Genomic DNA, 14,983 nt, shown 5'->3' with positions numbered 1-14,983 from the left:
GAGGCGTTTTTCGCTGCGACGGAATCTACGCACGAAATTCCAATCACCAACTTTGTCCTCCGAATGTGAAAATATTTTGTTGACACAGAATTACATAGGGAGGAACGATCACAAAGATAAAATAAGGGAAATCAGAGCTCGTACGGATTGATACAGGTATTCATTCTTTCCCGCGCTGTACGAGATTGAAATAATAGAGAATTGTGAAGGTGGTTCGATGAACCCTCTGCCGGGCACTCAAATGTGATTTGCAGAGTATCCATGTAGATGTAGATGCAGATGTATTTCAGTTGTTCAGTAGTGCATTTTCCTTTGTAAAGAAAAATTTCAAAGAGGAGTTGAGTATTTCGCTTTTTGCTCTGCCACCCTCCTCGAGGGGCATGAAAGGGAAGCAGTGGTTGGGAAGGGAGTGAGACAGGGTTGTAGCCTATCCCCGATGTTACTGAGCAAGCAGTAAAGGAAACAAAAGAAAAGTTAGGAGTAGGTATTAAAATCCATGGAGAAGAAATAAAAACTTTGAGGTTCGCCGATGACATTGTAATTCTGTCAGGGACAGCAAAGGACTTGGAAGAGCAGTTGAACGGAATGGACAGTGAGGGTGTAAGATGAACGTCTACAAAAGCAAAATGAGGATAATGGAACGTAGTCGAATTAAGTCGGGTGATACTGAGGGAATTAGATTAGGAAATGAGACACTTATAGTAGTAAAGGAGTTTTGCTATTTGGGGAGCAAAATAACTGATGATGGTCGAAGTAGAGAGGATGTAAAATGTAGACTGGCAGTGGCAAGGAAAGCGTTTCTGTAGAAGAAAAATTTGTTGACTTCGAGTATAGATTTAAATGTCAGGAAATCGTTTCTGAAAGTATTTGTATGGAGTGGAGCCATGTATGGAAGTGAAACATGGACGATAAATAGTTTGGACAAGAAGAGAATAGACGCTTTCGAAATGTGGTGCTACAGAAGAATGCTGAAGATTAGATGGTGAGATCACGTAACTAATGAGGAGGTATTGAATGGAATTGGGGAGAAGAAGAGTTTGTGGCACAACTTGACAAGAAGAAGGGACCGGTTGGTAGGACATGGTTCTGAGGCATCAAGGGATCACCAGTTTAGTATTGGAGAGCAGCGTGGAGGGTAAAAATCGTAGAGGGTAACCAAGAGATGAATGCGCGAAGCAGATTCACAAGGATGTAGGCTGCAGTAGGTACTGGGAGATGAAGAAGCTTGCACAGGATAGAGTAGCATGGAGAGCTGCATCAAACCAGTCTCAGGACTGAAGACCACAACAACAACACAACCCTCCGTTTCAGTTCCTGTTTCGTTCGCGAGCGACTGGACACTAAGTTTTGAACCACAAACATTCTCTGCGCTTTGGTTTTTGTTCGGAATTAAAACGAGTGTTCTGTCACTTCAGTGGAATTCTGTGTTCTTCATGGTTTATAGAACTTTTATTCATGTGCAGGGGTGGTAAATGGGACAGGGCAGTGACGGAGTGACAGCGTTTCTACTGTGGACGCTGCCACGGCCGTGCAGCGGGCAGCCGGCCCGTGTTTGTGAGTCAGCAAGGTGAGCGGACTTTGCCCCTGCAGCCGCCGCTTTCCCTATTTTCGTGTTTCCCTGGGAGCAGCTCGCCCTCCCGTCTCCAAGGTTACTGGCGCCAGTGCGCTGTCGCCAAGGTCGGCGCGCTCTTATACAACTGGCAACTGGCGCTCTGGTCATGGCAGGCAGGCGAAGCCGGAGTATCGTTCTTTGTGGGCGTGGGTTGAAATTGGTCTCAGCACTATGGGACGTAATATCTGAGATCATCAGTCCCCTAGAACGTAGAACTAATTAAACCTAACTAACCTAAGGACATCACACACATCCAAGCCCGAGGCAGGATTCGAACCTGCGACCGTAGCGGTCGCGCGGTTCCAGACTGTAGCGCCTAGAACCGCTCGGCCACAGCGGCCGGCGTGGGCGTGGGGGTGGGAGGCAGTGGATGGATGCTGCTTCACTACCGCTCCTCCTGCCCCCCTCCCGCGGCTCCCAAAATATCTTGCCATCAACACCACTTATAACGTACCGCAGATGACTACTATTTTAATAATAACCACAAAAATATACGCAGGAAACTCTTTTAGACAGAGAAGGAAATATTTTAGTTGATGGCAGCATACACTAATTCGAATAAAACGTTCCATATAACATGGGCTCAGCTCTTATTCGTTATAGAGACACAGCTGTTAGAGTGCACCCCAAGCCATATCTACTTCAGTTTTCTGACTATTCGATGCGGCCCTCCACTTCAGAGTACCGTTTGCAAAATCCGTCTATGACAAAGCAGGATTGCCCAACACCATCCTACTTTATCTACTTAATATAAACAGGGTGGTCCATTAACCTTGACCAGGCCAAATATCTCACGAAATAAGCGTCAAACGAAAAAACTACAAAGCACGAAACTTGTCTAGCTTGAAGGGGGAAAACAGATGGCGGTATGATCAGCTCGCTAGATGGCGCTGCCATAGGTCAAACGGATATCAACTGCGTTTTCTTAAATAGGAACCCCCATTTTTATTACATAATCGTGTAGTACGTAAAGAAATATGAATGTTTTAGTTGGACCACTTTTTTCGCTTTGAGATAGATGGCGCTGTAATAGTCAGAAAGCTATGGCTCAGAACTTTAGACGAACAGTTGGTACCAGGTAGGTTTTTTAAATTAAGATACAGAACGTAGGTACCTATGTACAGTGTATTTCGGTTGTTCCAATGTGATACATGTACCTTTGTGAACTTATCATTTCTGAGAACGCGTGCCGGGCGGGGTGGCCGAGCGGTTCTAGGCGCTACAGTCTGGGAACGCGCGACAGCTACGGTCGCAGGTTCGAATCCTGCTTCGGGCATGGATGTGTGTGATGTCCTTAGGTTAGTTAGGTTTAAGTAGTTCTAAGTTCTAGGGGACTGATGACCTCGGAAGTTAAGTCCCATAGTGCTCAGTGCCATTTCAACCATTTGAGAACGCATGCTGTTACAGCGTTATTACCTGTAAATACCACATTAATGCAATAAATGCTCAAAATGATGTCCTTCAACCTCAGTGCATTTGGCAATACGTGTAACGACATTCCTCTCAACAGCGAGCAGTTCGCCTTCCGTAATGTTCGCACATGCACTGACAATGCGCTGACGCGTGTCAGGCGTTGTCGGTGGATCGCGATAGCGAATAACCTTCAACTTTGATCGTACAATGTAAGCTTTCACTGCCGGTATTGTCTTCACTTAAAACTTCCGGACTGATAGGCCGTGGTCGAAGTATGAAACTCTCCACTGACGTTTCGTCTCCGACTGCGGGAGACATCCTCGGAGATACAGTGGCGAGCTGCGGTCATACCCGACTGCATCAGATCGTCAGATATCTGACGCTGTCAGGTATGACCGCAGCTTTCGTATTCTTTGGTACGTTATGCTGTAACATTTAGTTTTAATTCTGTCCTAAGAAAGTGTCCCTTGTGACACCGTAACCTAGGTCACAAATCAATTGTGTTCGAGACTGGGTGCTGTGTTTTTTAAAATTTTGTGTTATACAACAGTCGCTGATTGACAGAGATGTTAAAAACCTTATACATAGTTTTTGTTGGTGTCTTATTAAACTGTGAGCTAATGACTCAGTGGGACAATTGCCACTGCTTATCACTACCAATCATTTTCAGAGAATAATGAATAATTTCTCAGTGCATCGCGAGTACTATATTACAACTCCGTCTCACAAAGGAACCTCCCTATCGCACCTCCCCTCAGATTTAGTTACAAGTTGGCACAGTGGATAGGCCTTGAAAAACTGAACACAGATTAATCGAGAAAACAGGAAGAATTTGTGTGGAACTATGAAAAAAATAATAATTTTTTTTCAGGGTCTACAATAATGATGGAACTTATAGAAAAGAATTAAAATTTTCGCCACAGCCAGGAATTGAATCTGCGTGTGCTTGCTTACCAGTCAGGTATGCTTGTCATCACGCTCATACAACGCCACACTATCAGAGTTGCACAGACTGCTGTAGTCCATTGGCCTCAATAACACAAACTTTAATTCACGTCTCCAGCTTGCTTTCCCCTTCTTCAGCATAATTTAAACTACTGGCCATTAAAGTTGCTACACGAAGAAGAAATGCAGATAATAACGGGTATTCATTGGAAAAATATATTATACTAGAACTGACATGTGATTACATTTTCATGCAATTTGGTGCACAGATCCTGAGGAATCAGTACCCAGAACAACCACCTCTGGCCGTAATTTGTGACGAGCCTGTTGCTCGGCCATCATTGACCAGACGTTTTCAATTGGTGAGAGATCTGGAGAATGTGCTGGCCAGGGCAGTAGTCGAACATTTTCTGTATCCAGAAAGGCCCGTACAGGACCTGCAACATGCGGTCGTGCATTATGCTGCTGACATGTAGGGTTTCGCAGGGATCGAATGAAGGGTAGAGCCACGGGTCGTAACACATCTGAAATGTAACGTCCACTGTTCAAAGTGCCGTCAGTGCGAACAAGAGGTGACCGAGATGTGTAAGCAATGGCACCCCATACCATCACGCCGGGTGATACGCCAGTATGGCGATGACGCATACACGCTTCCAATGTGCGTTCACCGCGATGTCACCAAACACGGATGCGACCATCATGATGCTGTAAACAGAACCTGGATTCATCCGAAAAAATGACTTTTGCCATTCGTGCACCCAAGTTCGTCGGTGAGTTCACCATCGCAGGCGCTCCTGTCTGTGATGCAGCGTCAAGGGTAACTGCAGCCATGGTCTCCGAGCTGATAGTTCATGCTGTTGCAAACGTCGTCGAACTGTTCGTGCAGATGGTTGTCGTCTTGCAAACGTCCCCATCTGTTGACTAAGGGATCGAGACGTGGCTGCACGATCCGTTACAGCCATGCGGATAAGATGTCATCTCGACTGCTAGTGATACGAGGCCGTTGGGATCCAGCAAGGCGTTCCGTATTACCCTCCTGAACCCACCAATTCCATATTCCGCTAACAGTCATTGGATCTCGACCAACGCGAGCGGCAATGTCGCGATACGATAAACCGCAATCGCGATAGGCTACAATGCGACCTTTATCAAAGTCGGAAACGTGATGGTACGCATTTCTCCTCCTTACAGGAGGCATCACAACAACGTTTCACCAGGCAACGCCGGTCAACTGCTGTTTGTGTATGAGAAATCGGTTGGAAACTTTCCTCGTGTCAGCACGTTGTAGGTGTCGCCACTAGCGCCAACCTTGTGTGAATGCTCTGAAAAGCTAATCATTTGCATATCACAGCATCTTCTTCCTGTCGGTTAAATTTCATACAACTAATGACGAGGTATTGAATAGAATTGGGGAGAAGAGGAGTTTGTGACACAACTTGACAAGAAGAAGAGACCGGTTGGTAGGACATGTTCTGAGGCATGAGGGGATCACAAATTTAGCATTGGAGGGCAGCGTGGAGGGTAATAATCGTAGCGGGAGACCAAGAGGTGAATACACTAAGCAGATTCAGAAGGATGTAGGCTGCAGTAGGTACTGGGAGATGAAGAAGCTTGCACAGGATAGAGTAGCATGGAGAGCTGCATCAAACCAGTCCGAGGACTGAAGACAACAACAACAACAACAACATACGTCCGCGCGACTGCTGCGGTCGCAGGTTCGAATCCTGTCTCGGGCATGGATGTGTGTGATGTCCTTAGGTTAGCTAGGTTTAAGTAGTTCTAAGTTCTAGGGGACTGATGACCACAGATGTTAAGTCCCATAGTGCTCAGAGCCATTTGAACCATTTTTTTTGAACAACATACGTAAATCCACAAGATCAAAAAATGTTCTAGTGTGTGTTGAATGTTATGGAACTGCTACGGTCATCAGTCTCTAAGCTTACACACTAGGCTCCACAAGATCATAGAGGTTTAAATCCTCGAAAAGCGTCGTGGATATAAATAAACGGCGTCTGGTAACAGTAAACTAGTCGTTTAAATACAGCTCTTGTCCTTTACCCACGCAAAAGTTTAGATCTGTACCTCACAAACTATGACTGTAAATACTTTTTAAAGAAACGTTTACGTTTTCGGCAAAATTCGCCTCCCCTGCCTGCAGATTTCTCCAGTTCTTAAAAGAGTTGCATTAGGTGTACGACCACAGTGGAACCTGCGCTCCTGTTACGTCACGACGCCGCTACGGCAGTTGGCCGCCCGCGCAAGGCCGCTAGCTGTGACAACACGGGAGAGTTTGAAAGCGGCCAGAGACCCGTTACGGCGGCCGGAGTCCGTGCGTCAACAACCGGCAGCCCCCTATATGCGCCGGCAGGTCACCGGCCGCGCCGTTCCACCAAAGCGGCCACACTTTCATCCCCCTTTAGTACGGCGGTCGCTCTGACTGCGGCTCGTCCTTCTTCCAGTGCGGTTCGGCCCTCTACCAGACATCGTGACGCACGTAGCGACCTACACAGCTCCCCAACAACGGTACAGACTGGCCGACACGAGCTCGACGGCGCCGCCTTCGTCCGGAATTTCCAGGGGCCACTATTTCCAGTGTGTGCAGCATTCTCGGAGAGTCACTTTGCTGAAATTGGGCAGCGCGTTGTCCGGCCGAGTAATGTTGTGACGTTTGTGCAGTAGCGCCACGAAAACAGGTCTACTGTTTACAAACTAAGACTCCGGCTGTATGTACTAGTGAGGGGCAATCGACAAGAAACAGCGTTGTTACATATAAAGCGTGGTACGTTGTGTGCTTTATTCATATTAGTTAACAGCTCCACGATAAAGCCAGAAATGGCAGCTCATCTACATCTACATTTAATCTAACGGTGCGTCGTAGAGGTACTTCGGTACCACTAAGCCGCCTGGGGTTAGCCGAGCGGTCTGAGACGCTCCAGTCATGTACTGTGCGCCTGGTCCCGGAGGAGGTTCGAGTCCTCCCTCGGGCATGCGTGTGTGTGTTTATCCTTAGGATAATTTAGGTTGTGTGTAACCTTAGGGACTTATGACCTTGGCAGTTAAGTCCCATAAGGTTTCACACACATTTGAATATTTTTTTTGCCACCACTGACTCATACCTCTTTCTTTGTTCCGCTCACGAACGGCGCGTGGGAAGAAAAAAATGGCCCTGAGCACTATGGGACTTAACTTCTGAGGTCATCAGTCCCCTAGATCTTACAACTACTTAAACCTAACTAACCTAAGGACATCACACACTTCCATGCCCGAGTCAGAATTTGAACCAGCGTCCTTAGCGGTCGCGCGGTTCCAGACTGTAGCGCCTAGGACCGGTCGGCCACCCCGGCCGGCGCGTGGGAAGAGTGTCTGTAAGCCTCTGTATTGGCTCTGATTTGCCGAATTTTCCCGTCGTGGTCATTTCGCGAGAGGCATGTGGGGGGAAGGAATATGTTGAAACTTCTTGGCAGATTAAAACTATGTGCCGGACCGAGAATCGAACTCGGGACCTTTGCCTTTCGCGGGCAAGTGATCTACCATTTGAGCTACCGAAGCACGACTCACGCCCGGTCCTCACAGCTTTAGATCTGCCAGTATCTCGTCTCCTACCTTCCAAACTTTACAGAAGCTCTCCTGCGAACCTTGCAGAACTAGCAGTCCTGAAAGAAAGGATACTGCGGAGACATGGCTTAGCCACAGCCTGGGGGATGTTTCCAGAATGAGATTTTCACTCTGCAGCAGAGTGTGCGCTGATATGAAACTTCCTGGCAGATTAAAACTGTGTGCACCGACTGAGACTCGAACTCGGGACCTTTGCCTTTCGCGGGCAAGTGCTCTACCATTTGAGCTACCGAAGCACGACTTACGCCCGGTCCTCACAGCTTTAGTTCTGCCAGTATCTCGTCTCTTACCTTCCAAACTTTACAGAAGCTCTCCTGCGAACCTTGCAGAACTAGCACTCATGACGAGATACTGGCAGAACTAAAGCTTTGAGGACCGGGCGCGAGTCGTGCTTGGGTAGCTCAGATGGTAGAGCACTTGCCCGCGAAAGGCAAAGGTCCCGAGTTCGAGTCTCGGTGGGTGCACACAGTTTCAATCTGCCAGGAAGTTTCATATCAGCGCACACTCCGCTGCAGAGTGAAAATCTCATTCTGAATAAGGTAAATTTCCGTAACATTCTTCCTATGAATCTCAGTCTTGCATCTGCCTTTCCTACTGCTTGTTTTATGTGGGCGTTCTACTTAAGGTCGCTCTGGATAGTTACTCTTATTTTACGGTAGATACTGTCCCCTGCAATTCGGCTTCGATAGTGTACTTGCACACACTGGATTTCTTTTCCTATGTTTGCACAACATTTTACATTTATTTACGTTCATAGATATGTGCCGGAGGCTTCATCTTTCATGAATGTTCTATAGGCCTCCAGGCGCTACTACTTTTCTATAGACAACCGATTCATCTGCGAATAGTCTTAAAGAGGTTTGGGTGCTTTCAGCTACATCATTTATATACAGGGTGGTCCATTGATCGTGACCGGGCCAAATATCTCACGAAATAAGCGTCAAACGAAAAAACTACAAAGAACGAAACTTTTCTAGCTTGAAGGGCGAAACCAGATGACCCTATGGTTGGCCCGCTAGATGGTGCGACCATAGGTCAAACGGATATCAACTGCGGTTTTTTAAATAGGAACCCCCATTTTTTACTACATATTCGTGTAGTACCTAAAGAAATATGACTGTTTTAGTTGCACCACTTTTTTGCTTTGTGACAGATGGCGCTGTAATAGTCTCAAACATATGGCTCACAATTATAGACGAACAGTTGGTAACAGTTTAAATTAAAATACAGAACGTAGGTACGTTTGAACATTCTATTTCGGTTGTTCCAATGTGATACATGTACCTTTGTGAACTTACCACTTCTATGGAATCGGTGGGTTCAGGAGGGTAATACGGAACACCGTTCTGGATCCCAACGGCCTCGTATCACTAGCAGTCGAGATAACAGGCATCTTATCCGCATGGCTGTAACGGATCGTGCAGCCACGTCTCGATCCCTGAGTCAACAAAGACAGCAACCATCTGCACGAACAGTTCGACGACGTTTGCAACAGCATGGACTACGAGCTCGGAGACCATGGCTGAGGTTACCCTTGACGCTGCATCACAGACAGGAGCGCCTGTGGTGGTGTACTCAACGACGAACCTGGGTGCACGATTGGCAAAATGTCATTTTTTCGGATGAATCCAGGTTCTGTTTACAGCATCATGATGGTCGCATTCGTGTTTGGCAACATCGCGCTGAATGCACATTGGAAGCGTGTATTCGTTATCGCAATGCTGGCGTATCACCCGGCGTGATGGTATAGGGTGCCATTGGTTACACGTCTCGGTCACCTCTTGTTCGCATTGACGGCACTTTGAACAGTCGACGTTACATTTCATATGTGTTACGACCCGTGGCTTTACCCTTCATTCCATCCCTGCGAAACCCTACATTCCAGCAGGATAATGCTCGACCTCATGTTGCTGGTCCTGTACGGGCCTTTCTGGATACAGAAAATGTTCGACTGCTGCCCTGGCCAGCACATTCTCCATGTCTCTCACCAACTGAAAACGTCTGGTCAATGGTGGCCGAGCTACTGGCTTGTCACAATACGCCCGTCAGGACTCTTGATGAACTGTGGTATCGTGTTGAAGCTGCATGGGCTGTTGTAGCTGTACACGCTATCCAAGCTCTGTTTGACTCAATGCCCAGGCGTATCAAGGCCCTTAATACGGCGAGAGGTGGTTGTTCTGGGTACTGATTTCTCAGGATCTATGCACCCAAATTGCTTGAAAATGTAATCACATGTTAGTTCTAGTATAATATACCTGTCCAATGAATACCCGTTTATCATCTGCATTTCTTCCTGGTGAAGCGATTTTAATGGCCTGCAGTGTATCCGTCTGTAAGCGGAAGACCATGGAGTATGCGATTATTATGTGCGATTAGACCGTTCTTGATCACGCAAAGCTTCTTGATTCTTTTTCCTTCTTTTCCATACTGTTCTCTCTTCCTTTGTTTACTTTGTTCCTGCTTCCTTCGGAGCTTCGTTCTCTGACTTCACTTCTCATCTGTCAACTTTCTGCTTAAATACCTTTCGGTCCAGAATATCTGAATAATTTATCTGAGCTTTTTGTAGGTCCTTTTTGACCTCTTGTATCCAGTGTTTAGTTTTAAGTCTTTCTAAGTATTTAACAACTTTGTGCGTAAGTCCTGTTTTGGGAAGCCTAGGGGCGTGCCCATATAATTTTAATCGCCTTTCCTAATATATGCTGCAAGGTTAGACAATTTCTCAGTTGTTTGACGAGATTTTAGTCTACATCCCTCTTCTGTATCCTTTGCCCCTAGTATGTTTCTGATGATTTTACGTTCTTCCTTTAACACGTTTTCTAAATCACCTTTTATGTGGACTGTCAGGGTTTCACTGAGTTACAGGACTTCAGGTTTTCATACTGTATTATAGTGCCTAATTTTATTGTTTTTGGAGAAGCATGTTTTATTGCACAACTTGTAGGTTCTTCCATAGGCTCTCTTTAGTTTTTGGAGGCGAATGTTTTGAGCTATTTCCTCTCACCCCGTTGGTTCAAGGACTTCACCTAAGTATTTAAAATACTGAAGTAGTCAAGTTTTGGGTGTCTGCTTTGTGGCGAAGAACTCAGAATTATGGAAAGGTATTTGCAGGCCAACTTTCTCTGCACATTCTTTAAGGTTTTCAACCAGTTCGACTTCTATTATCTCATCATCCGCTAGTAAGTTTAAGTCGTCAGCAAAAGCTAAACATGAAATTCTTATATCATCCTTGACTCGCCCCGTCTGTATAGGTTTCCAGCAGTTTTTATTCTTCAGTTCCTTTTCCCATTCTTGGATGGCCTTGTCCAGCAAAAGGTGGAACAGGAGAGGGGACAGATCACATCTTGTCGGACGCCAGTTTTGATCAGGAAGGGCTCGGATATTTCACCCATGAATTTCACTTTGGATGTAGTAGCGGTCAGTTTTTCTTTAACGAGGTTAAGGGTTTTTGGATCTAACCTTTTTTCTTCAGGAATACCAAAAAGTGCTTGTAGGTCAACGGATTGATATGCCTCTTTAAAGGGCTGTTTCTGACTGCTATGTATTTTAGCACGGTCCTTAGATCGAAAAAAATTTGTTCTGTGCAGTATCTTCTGGGGTGAACGCCTCCTTGGTATTCACCAATTTCATTTTCCAGTTGCTCTTGTGCTCTTTGAAGCAGAGAGCCAGATAGAATTTTGTCTGCGTCCTGAAGTAGGGATATGCCTCGATAATTATTTACATCAGATGTGTCTCCTTTATTGTGTAATGGATGAGTAACCGCACATTTCCATTCCTGGGGTAATTTTTCTGCTTCCCAAATATCTGCAATTATTAAGGTTAACTCTCTGAGAGAATTTGGCCCTAGAGTTTTCAGTAGCTCAGCAATAATCCGATCTTCACCAGATGTTCTAATGTCTATTAATTTAATAATGTGTTTGTGAATTTGTTCTTGTGTTGTTGGGAATGATTCAGGGTGTGTGTAAGTAGGTCTTTCTTTAGGGAATCTTGAAGGTTAAGGAATGTTCAAAAATAATGTGCCAGTTCCTTACAGTTTTCGTGCTTAGTGAGTGCAAGTTTTCCGTCAGATTTCTTAAAACAAATTTTGTGGACTGTATCCGCGATTTTTTTCTGCAAAAGTTCTATAAATATATTGTGTAGTGTAGTTGCGGAAGTTTTGTTCGATTAAATTCAGTTGGTTTTTCAGGTATTTTCTTTTGGTCTGCCTAATGATTTTCGCGACGAGTTTCCTAGTTTCATTAAAGTATTGAAGATTTTCCGGTGTTTTATTTTTGTTGTAGGTAAGAAAAGCCTTTTTCCGTTTTTCCAAAGCTTTATGGCACTCTGTATGCCAACATTGATGTTTTGTGTTTTTCTTCAGGGGGTCTAAATCTTTATCCTGCTGGATTATTTTACTGTGAAATTTTCCCCAAGTATCTGCCTGGACTTTTTCCAGTTCTTCTCCAAGCTTAGTTTCTTGGATTCTTCTGGTGTCAAATTTCTTCGGGTGCACTTTCCTGCGGTGGACTCTCTTTGGGGTAAATTTCATTGTTATCCGTTTTTAGACAGGGGGCTGAATCTATGTTAGCACCTCTACGGACTTGTATGTTATGAACTTGCTTCTGTAGAGGGTACGAGATGGCAATATGCTCAATCTGATATTCACCGAGCTCTTTTATTGCTGTTCTCCAGGACTTTTCTTTTCGGGGATTCTTCCTCAACGATGTTGACATGATTTTAAGGCTGTTTTGTTGGCATAGTTCGATAAGCCTTTTTCAGTTTTTTTGCGTAAATTCATGGGCGGGATATTTTCCTATAGTTTTCGAGTATTTTTTTTCTCTCTCTCTGAGCATTGAAATCACCCAGTAAGATTTTGATGTCCTGCTTTGAAATTTTAGGCATTACTTCCTCAAGATCGGTCCAAAATTTCTTCACAGTCTGTGGATCCTTTCTGTTTGGAGTGTTGGTGGGGGCATGAACATTAATGAAGATATATTTCTTGTTAGCACACAGCATGCGCATTGTCATAAGGTGGTTGCTTATGGGGCACACATACGGAGACTGTTATTTTTTCATGTAACACAACATCCATTCCCAGAAGCGGATCACCTTTAGCAATACGTTTTTCTGTTGCGGTAATTTCCATAATCTACTGTGGCTTCATCTGTGAATCGTGTTTCTTGAACGGCTAAATTCTGAATTTTTTTGTCGATTTAACTCCTGTAATAGGTTGTGTGATTTTCCGGGTTGAATTAGAGAGTTGATATTAAATGTGCCTATATAAGTGACAGTTCTGGATGGAAATCAGCCGTAGAACTCCGACTTCCTCTGTGTTCATAACTGTCCAAGTCTCCAAGACTCCGAATACCCGATTGCAGCCAGTTGGCGGATGGATGGAGTACTACCCGGGGTAATACTGTTATCACTTTCACGAGTCATGATAGCTTGTTTGTCCAATGTTTCCAGTGGGTTATTAGAACAAGGAATTGTTAGTTCCTCGACCAATTATTGCAGTCTCCCGTAACTGACCAGAAAGCAGCCGTTACGGGTTCAGACACGTCTGGGTTTGCTATCGTTAGCTGTTATATTAACCATAAAAGTAGGGCCGCCTCTTCCGCCAGCTACGCCATCCTGATGATCTTCATCTCCGTCTTCACTGCCGTTGAGGTCTTCACCGTTACCCTGGCAAGGGACCCTCATAAGGTATTATCACCTGGGCCTTGAGACACGGCGCATTATCTTGCTGAAAAATGACACTGCCGTCTTGACCCTCACAATGTACTATCACCCGGGCCTTGAGAGATGGCTCATTATCTGGCTGAAACATGCCACTGCCGTCGTGACCCTCACAATGTACTATCACCCGGACCTTGAGACATGGCGCATTATCTTGCTGAAAAATGCCACTGCCGTCAGGACCGTCACAAGGTACAATCACCTGGGCCTTGAGGCATGGCGCACTATCTTGCTGAAAAATGCCACTACCGTCTTGTCCGTCACAAGGTACTATTACCCAGGCCTTGAGACATGACGCATTATCTTGCTGAAAAATGCTCTGCCATCGGGACCCTCACAAGGTACTATCACCCGGGCCTTGAGACATGGCTCATTATCTGGTTGAAAAATGCCACTGCCATCGTGACTCTCCCAATGTACTATCACCCGGGCCTTGAGACACGGCGCATTATCTTGCTGAAAAATGCCACTGCCATCGGGAAACATGATTGTCGTGAAGGGGTTTACGAGGTCTAGAACCAGTGTACGATACTCCTTGGTCGTCGTGGTGCCTCACACGAGCTCTACTGGACCCAGGGGCGCCCACGTGAACGTTTCCCAGAGCATAATAGAGATGCCTCCAGCTTGTCTCTGTCCCACAGTACAGGTGTCGAGGGACTATTCCCCTCGAAGACGAAGGATTTGCGCCCTCCCATCGCCATGATGAAGAAGGTATCAGGGTTCATCAGACCTTGAAACGCTCTGCCGCTGTACCAACGTCCAGATCAAATGCTCATGGACCCATTTCAGTCGTACTTGTCGATCTCTTGGTGCTATTGCATATGCATGGGTCGTCAGCTGCGGAGGTTCATCGTTTGGAGTGTTCGGTGCAGTGTGTGTTCAGTCACGTTTTTATTCTGCCAAGCATTACAGTCTGATGTTAGTTCCACTACAGTTCGCCGTCTGTGCTGTTTTACCACTCTGCCAGGCCTACGACGTCCGACGTCTTTGATGAGAGGTGGCCACCCAACCCCACGAGGTCTGGACGTTCCTCGAACAGCCGAAAAGTCGTGCAGTTCCCGAAATGTTCTTGCCTAGCCTGTGGGCCATAACGATCTGCTCTCGCTCAAACTCAGATAGATCATGGGCGTTCCCCTTTCTACACACGGATAGCCAGCACGCTCATCCATACTACATGCTCCGTGCGTTTGTCTGACCAGCAGTCATTCCACGCCATGTGGCGCTACTATCACCTAGTCGGCTTTATATCGATTTGATTTGATTTTCCCAGGGAAGCAAAAACAACATTGGTCAAGCCCTCTGCTGCTTGCACCGAAAGAGAGTTTAATGTGTCTCTAGTAAAGCCAACCAATGCCCTTGAACAGTGCAAGGAGATCCTTTACCAGTGCTTTGCTAGACACAATCTCTTCAGGTCTTGTTGATCCCAATATTCTCCAGTACCTCGCATTCGAAGATCACCCACACCTCACATCCTACATTTGGGGTCTTCTTCTGTTATCCCCACTGTATGTAGGTGTCTTTTTGAAATGGTCGAGCGGTTCTAGGCGCTTCTGTCCGGAACCACGCGGCTGCTACGGTCGCAGGTTCGAATCCTGCCTCGGGCATGGATGTGTGTGACGTCCTTAGGTTAGTTACGTTTAAGTAGTTCTAAGTTCTAGGGGAGTGATGACCTCAGATGTTAAGTCA

Source organism: Schistocerca americana, chromosome 10 (genome assembly GCF_021461395.2).
Source record: "Schistocerca americana isolate TAMUIC-IGC-003095 chromosome 10, iqSchAmer2.1, whole genome shotgun sequence".
Taxonomy (NCBI): domain Eukaryota; kingdom Metazoa; phylum Arthropoda; class Insecta; order Orthoptera; family Acrididae; genus Schistocerca; species Schistocerca americana.
Note: the sequence above shows the minus strand (reverse complement) of the source record.